The sequence below is a fragment of the Mus caroli genome, unplaced genomic scaffold (assembly GCF_978045245.1).
Source record: "Mus caroli unplaced genomic scaffold, Mus_caroli_1 scaffold_7, whole genome shotgun sequence".
NCBI lineage: Eukaryota > Metazoa > Chordata > Mammalia > Rodentia > Muridae > Mus > Mus caroli.
In genome coordinates, this window is record NW_028227262.1 from 95,231,202 (window position 1) to 95,238,182 (window position 6,981).

At 44.4% G+C, this 6,981-nt stretch overlaps 1 non-coding gene across 1 annotated transcript; it reads left to right on the top strand.

Moving 5' to 3' along the window:
- The first annotated feature begins 5,677 nt into the window (after positions 1–5,677).
- Positions 5,678–5,796, top strand: LOC115031437 (small nucleolar RNA SNORA40). The gene has a single exon (XR_003837062.1). It is a non-coding gene; the product is annotated as a small nucleolar RNA SNORA40 (small nucleolar RNA).
- Positions 5,797–6,981: the final 1,185 nt, after the last annotated feature.

Consider the following 6,981-nt stretch of genomic DNA (forward strand, 5'->3'; position numbering starts at 1 on the left):
ATTCTGAGAATTTCCTACACATACAAAATAAAGCATGGTCTTCGCCCCACTTCCCACCTCCACTCCCCCATATTCCTTCAGCATGTCAACTTCACGTCTTTTTTTTTTTAACCTACAAAGTTAAAGTAGTGCTACCTGTGTGTGCATGGATGTGGGACAACCCCCTGGAGCACGGGAAGTCTACCAGTGGGGATGTCATCAAGGAAGGACGAGTCTCCCGTCCCCAGCAGCTGTCAAGTGCCAACAGCTCCTCAGTAAGGGGTGGGCTCTAGAAAACACCTTCATCACCTATGCTGGAACCTTGGTTGGCTTGGTCTTGTGCAGGTCTTTGTGGGATCAAAATGTCTTCTAAATATTTGTGTGTGCTTGTATTCATAGACCTCACCTGCTCTCAACCTTGGTCAGAGCTTTTCTTTTCCCAGTGGATGGGAATCGATGTAGAGATGTATAAATGTCAGAATGCTGAGAGTTAGAGCTTGAGTGCTCAGATCTAGATGGAACATTTTTATTACCCCCCACACACACAGACATACACGCACACATATACACACATGCACAAACATACAGTAAGGCAGTAAGACTGTAAGAGGAGTGCACTGGGATGCTGCCTTCTGCCCAGCATTTTATCCCAGTCCCAGGAGCGGTCAGGACAAGGTGCTGAGTTCTTTCATTCATTTCTTTAGTGGCCTCCACTGCTCTGACCTCACGGAAGTCATTTAACCACGCCTGAGGTAATTCGATTGAGCTCATCTCTGAGACTCCTTCCAACGGAAAAATTTCTACTTTCATAAAATGCCATATAGAACCTTGCTTAATTTTCAACCTTAAACCAGAGGTGGCCACCAAATGAAGCTGTGGGAAGCAGAGCTTCAGTGTTGGCAAGCTACGCCCAACACACAAACACCCATAGTTCCCTCCTGTTGAACTCCATCTAGTGACCTCGGATGTGAAGTGAAGTGCCTTTATCACCAACAGGAGATGTTTGGCTGCCTCTCACCAGTACCAAGGACGTTTCTTCTGCCACCATTGATCACTGCTCAAGCTCCTGCTCCAGCTGGCTAACACATTAACCATACCTTGAAGGACCTGCAGGGAGACTTAAAGGAAGCTTTTAAAAGTGTAATATTTTATTATGTATTTGAGAATTTTGCACATGCATACAATGGCTTATGATCCTATTCACCCCGACTCCTCAGTCCAACTCTGACTGGATCCACCTCAACTTCCCAACCTCTCCCAGCTGGATTAGTGTCTTCATTTATTTATTTTTTATTTATTTTTTAATAGCCCACCAGTTTGTACTACCCATATACTCTTACTGGAGTGTGGTTGGCCTACCTGGGGTCACAAACTGACTCTGTCTTCCCAGAAGCTGTCAGTTTTTAATGGTTCCTCGACTAGGGGCGGGGCCTCATCAGCCCTTCCCCACTCTGGGCTGGAATGTTGACAGACTTGGATCTTAAACCACAGCTGCTGTGAACTCAGGAGCACAGAGAGCGATCGCATCCAGAAGACACTGTTCTGCTTCGGTGTTCCCAGATCTCTGGCTAGGATACTTTCTCCATCCCTCGTCCACGACAGTCCCTAAGCCTTGGGAAGGCTGTATGGTATCTACAGCCCATCTGTGACTGAGCACTCCACTGACACTTACGCTCTGAACTTTGACAAGTTGTAAATCTCTCTATTAACCATCTGCTGTGTAAAGGAACTTCCCTAGTGAGGTCTGGGAGCTGCACTCATCTGTGGGTATTGAATATGTACAAATTTGAGAGCCGGGTGAAACTATCTCCTTTTAGCAAAATAATACTGGTACACTTGCCCCTGGGGCCTTTGAGCCCATGGCTGTATTTACAGAACCAGGCATGCATTTCTTTCTATGGAGTGAGCCTTAAATCCAATCGGAAAGTGATTGGTGACCCACATAGCATCTGTGCCACAAATGCACCCTTGGACATATCCTGCTAAGACAGTCATTACTACAATTCACCGCTCTCTATGCATCCTACCACATGCTCCCACATGGCACCTTCCAGTTCTATCTATGAAAGCTAGCCATCAGGGAGAAAGCTTTCAAGTTAGTACCAACTTGATTTCTCCATGTCTTGTGACCAAGATGTGTGGTGTCTGCAGCAATAATCTCTTACCACTAATTTCTGGTGGGCAGCCAGGAGCAATGCCAATACCTTGTATTGCTCAGGGGGCAGACCTTGGGCACCCATGACTAACAACTGGAAGGGAGGTGCCCCACAGCTGGCATTGCCTCTTCATCTGGGAACCTGTGGCTTCTGGGACAACCATTATCCCTATGTGGGATAGTTCCGATTGAACTCTGTATGAGCGTAATACATATGGAAATGTAGACATTTAAGACGCTTTATAATAGTAATTTCTACATGGCCTTTCAAACATCCTTACTGTTATCTCTCCTCCATCCTTTCTCACACCCACCCTCCCATCTTTCTCCTCATTAAATCCTTGACCCCCATTGTCACCTCCCCCTTCGTATTACCTGTATTCTACTATCTCACTCACTTAAGATCTTCTACGTTCATACCAATGGTTCCTTTATAGTTTTATGTATTCTGTAGGTACTTTATGTTCAAACATGCAAATCTAAAGATTTGGTACTAAGTTCTACATATAAATGAGAACATGTGACATTTGTCTTTCTAGGCCTGGGTGAACTATTAAAATCTCTGAAATGTTATATAATAAAAAGGGACAGAAATGGAGATATAAAATAGGGTTTTATACTCTCCACCTTTCCCCCCTTGAGTATATAGTTTTTTAAAGATAATTTGTCCTACATTCTGCTTAAGAATGGAGATACTGCAATGCAGTATTTCTATTTGCTTATTTAACCCTTAGGAGTCTCCTTGGTAGTCCTGTCTGTCATAAGAACAAGCTTATAGGTCAATGAACCATTGCAGAAAGCCAAAAATTCCAGACATAAGTAAAGTCACATATTTTATCTGTTCTGCTAAGCCAGGTTTTCTCCTTCTGGCTAACTCTTTGGAGCTAATGGTTGCGAGGTTGTCATGGGTACGAAAGCAACAGAGCCCCAGGATGGAAGCATGTGACTGATTCCTGTACAATAAAGGAATAAAGCAAACGTTTCTTTTAAATGTTTATTTTAAATTATGTCCTTATATCATCAAACTTGGGGAGTCACAGCCTATGTCCCAAGTTGGGTCCATCCTTTCAATTTCAGTAAAGCAAGTAAAAGAGGCAAATTAAAAGTAGAGAGTATCAGTGGAAGATCTATTTGATGTGGCCACATTAGGACAGGGCAAAGCTGTCCAGCAACCCTCCCGAGACTTTAGGGTCCTGGCCTGAGATCAAAGTTTAAACAGAAAGCCAAGGAGGGCTAGGCACATCTATCTAAGCAGTTGGAAGCATGGTGTGATTCCACCAACCAGCGCCTCATCTCATCTGACTCATCGTTACCTGGGTCTTAGTTTCATCCTGTAAGGTGATCTGACAAGCTGTGAAATCTCCTTCGGGGTGAGAGACAAGTTCCCTCCCTGTTTTCCTCTGCGCATGAAATTATTTGGAGAATTTTTATTTCTGGGATCTCGGGGTTGGGGGAGGGGACATTCACTATTTCAACAGTCTGATATATTGACACAAGTGTATCTTCAGAATATCTTACTTCCCTCAGACCAGTTCTGCAGCTATGCATGGCTCTGTGTGTAAATGCACATGTGTGCAAGTGCCCATGGAGGCCAGAAAAGGGTATCAGATCCCGGGAGCTGGAGCAGCAGGAAGTTGTGAGTCACCCAGTGTAGGTGCTGGAAGACAAGCTCTGCTCTTTTATAAGAGCAGCAAGTGCTCTTAATCTCTGAACGTTTCTCCATCCCCTGCTTTGGAGGTTAAATGTAGTGTGGGTAACTTTCAGAACATCATCTTTTGGAGTTCACAATGCTTATGATTTTAGCCTCAAAGACATTGTTTACAGTCTAAACATCCATGCTCTGTCCACAGCGAAGAAAAGTGTGATTCTCCTAAAAGCAAGGCAAGTGCAGATCCATAGTATTTTAGTACAAAGAGGCTCCTGAAAATGACCTGTAGGTTTATGGAGACATTCCACCGGGGAAGCAGAGGAAGTAAGGGAAACACAGCCAGGGGCCAGGCCACATGCGCCTTGCCTTTAGATGAAAGCCAGGTGTCCCACTGGAGCCAGGTGAGGCATGCTCATAAAATGCACATTTCTCTACTGGAAGACAGCAGGACCTGTGACTCTCCACATCAAAGGTAGTGAAGGTACCCATCATCCTGCGCGTGTCCGTGGAGACACCCACAGGTCAGGCTGTGCTTAAAACAAGAAAGGATGAAGAGAATTGCTTCAGAACACTCAGAAGCCTCAGTGCTGAGGTGGACTTCCTGTGTTTCACTTGAAAAGCAAGCTAGAATTTAAGGCTGAGTCGTGAATATTCTCACAAAGGGAAAGGGGATAATGAGAAAGGAAAAAGGAATAAACCTGCATTTAAAAAGCTGTTCCCGAGAGCTAGTACTTGCTTGCTTTCTCTTTTCTTTCCATGTGTGTGTGTGTGTGTGTGCACTTGTATGTGGGTACTCATGTGTGTATGCGTACACGTGGAGGGCTACGGTTGATACTGCGATTCATCCTCTGCCTTCTACCTTGCTCACTGAAGCATGGCCTCTTAATCAAACCCAGATTTCATTGATATGGCCAGCCTTGCCAGCTAGCCAGCATTCTCCCAGGATTCCCCGTCTCTGCCCTTTGAGAATGGAATTATTGGTAGGCCACTGCTCACACTTGCATTCTGGGGACCTCACATAGCAAGGACTGAGCCATCTTTCCAATCCAGGAGCTGTCACATTCTCAGCAGAACCTGCCAAGTCTTTTTTTGTTAGGTAGAACTTTGGACATCATCTCTCCAAACCTCGTTCTTTCTCATTCATTTTGGTTACACAGAGCTTCTGTTCCCACCGTACTCTAGGCAGACTCAAAAGAGTTAGACTGTTTTCCCAGTGTCACCTAGGACTCACTATGCCTCAATATGCCACAGTGAGTCCTGATTGGGGCAGCCTAAAGTTTCACACACATACTCTGCCAGCTTCTATGGGTCAGGAATCTCGGGCAGTTACTTCAGGTCTTCTCCTCAAGCTGTGGTCAGTGTTAACAAGAATCAAGACATCCATAGAGGCTCAAGTGGGGAAGGGTACACTTCCAAGCTTATTCATGTTCTTGGTGACAAAATTCACATCCTCGTGAATTTTCAGTTTGTTAGACTGAGGCTTTGGGCTCCATAGTGATTGATACCCGCTGGAAGTGTCTCTGAGGTTCGCTTTGCATCAGTAAACCAATAAAAAGGTCTGTGATCAAAATGGAAGTAATAAATATTTTTAGCTGGTCACAGCATGCCCCTAACACCACTGTCATATGGTCCATCTTCCATCCAGGAGGAGGGGATTATATTTGGCCGTGACTACTACGAGGTCAAAAGACATCTGTGAATAGCTTAGAAGTCTGTCACAGAGAATATGGCCACAGAAAATAGACTTTAGGTTAAGTAGACAAAAATGGATTCCTCTTTCTCGAGCCACACAGAGCAGTGCCAGGAGGGAGCCTATTTGCTTTCTACCAGCAATACTTTAGTTCTCTAATATCCCACTTACTGCTAGTTTGAGAGGTGATAAATCTGTTTTATGTAGCATTTGTATGTTTCTGATAAACTTATGGACAAAGGCATAGAAGACAGGTGCAAAAATAAAACCTCTTTTTACAACCCAGAACGCTGATGAGTTTCAATACATGTGAGACAAAGAACACCATACTCAAGACAGCTCAAAACTATGATGGTCCTGACAACGAGGTGTTTCCAAGCGCGGATGATTTAAATGCATAAGAACTGAGAAACCTCGGATGTGTTTGATAAGTGTTCCTAGTCTCATGTGCTAGAACAGTGGTTCTCAACCTGTGGGTCAGGACCCCCTTTAGGGGTGGAATGGCCCTTTCACAGGGGTCACCTGAGACCATCGGAAATATCAGATATTTATGTTAGAATTCACGAGGGTAGCTAAATTACAGTTATGAAATAGCAAGGAAAATAACTGTTATTTTTTTATGGTTGGGGATCACCACCACAGGAGGACCTGGATTAAAAGGTCATAGCATCAGGAAGGCTGAGAACCACTGTGCTTGATGAAGATCGTCACCTTTACCCTACCCCGTATGGCTTGTCTTGACTGAGTTCTGGTAACGCATCGAGAATGGGTGTTTCACTATAATCTGTAGTAGAAGGTGGCGAAGTTTTCATAGCTTTCATTTTCAGAGCTTTGTGACTTTAATTTTTGGTTGTGACACTTATTTCCAAAAAGAGCAGTCTGTTTTGGATGCAAACATTTTATAGTGCTGTGCGCTAGTTCTCACTTAATATGGGAGTTTTAGAGGACCCCAAACTCAGGTATACTGCTGGAGGTAAGCGGGGCTGCATACAGTACCACTTGCTGTCGTCACACAAACTGAGACAGAAGCATTGGGTAGCAGAGATAGACAGCTTGCACTGAGTTGTACAGTCTTTGAGTCTGGTTAACTTTGGTGTGTGAGGTTTTTATTTATTTAAAATTTGAAAGCAAATCAAGTAAGGTCCAAAAGCATTTCAGCCATGGCCATCACAGTCATTATCTGAACAAGGGGACAGAATGGGCCAGCCACTGTTAACAATTACAGAAGAAATGACAGTGCTGAACTGGGGCCATTGTTGTTGTTGTTGTCATTGTTGTTTGATGAACCTGGCCAGGCTGTGTGACACTGCCTTATAGTGTGAATGGAACAAGAATCATTCTTTAACCCGGGAGTCTCTGCTTGAGCAGCAAAGTAGGAAAGAGGCATGGAGTCCACACTAATTGTAATGGGTGCAGGGCTGAGGGCTGACCTGTGCCTCTTTGTGAAATCAAGGACCATAGAGGTCTCCTCTGACAAGGGGTAGCACAACTTTGCCACTGTCGTTCTTC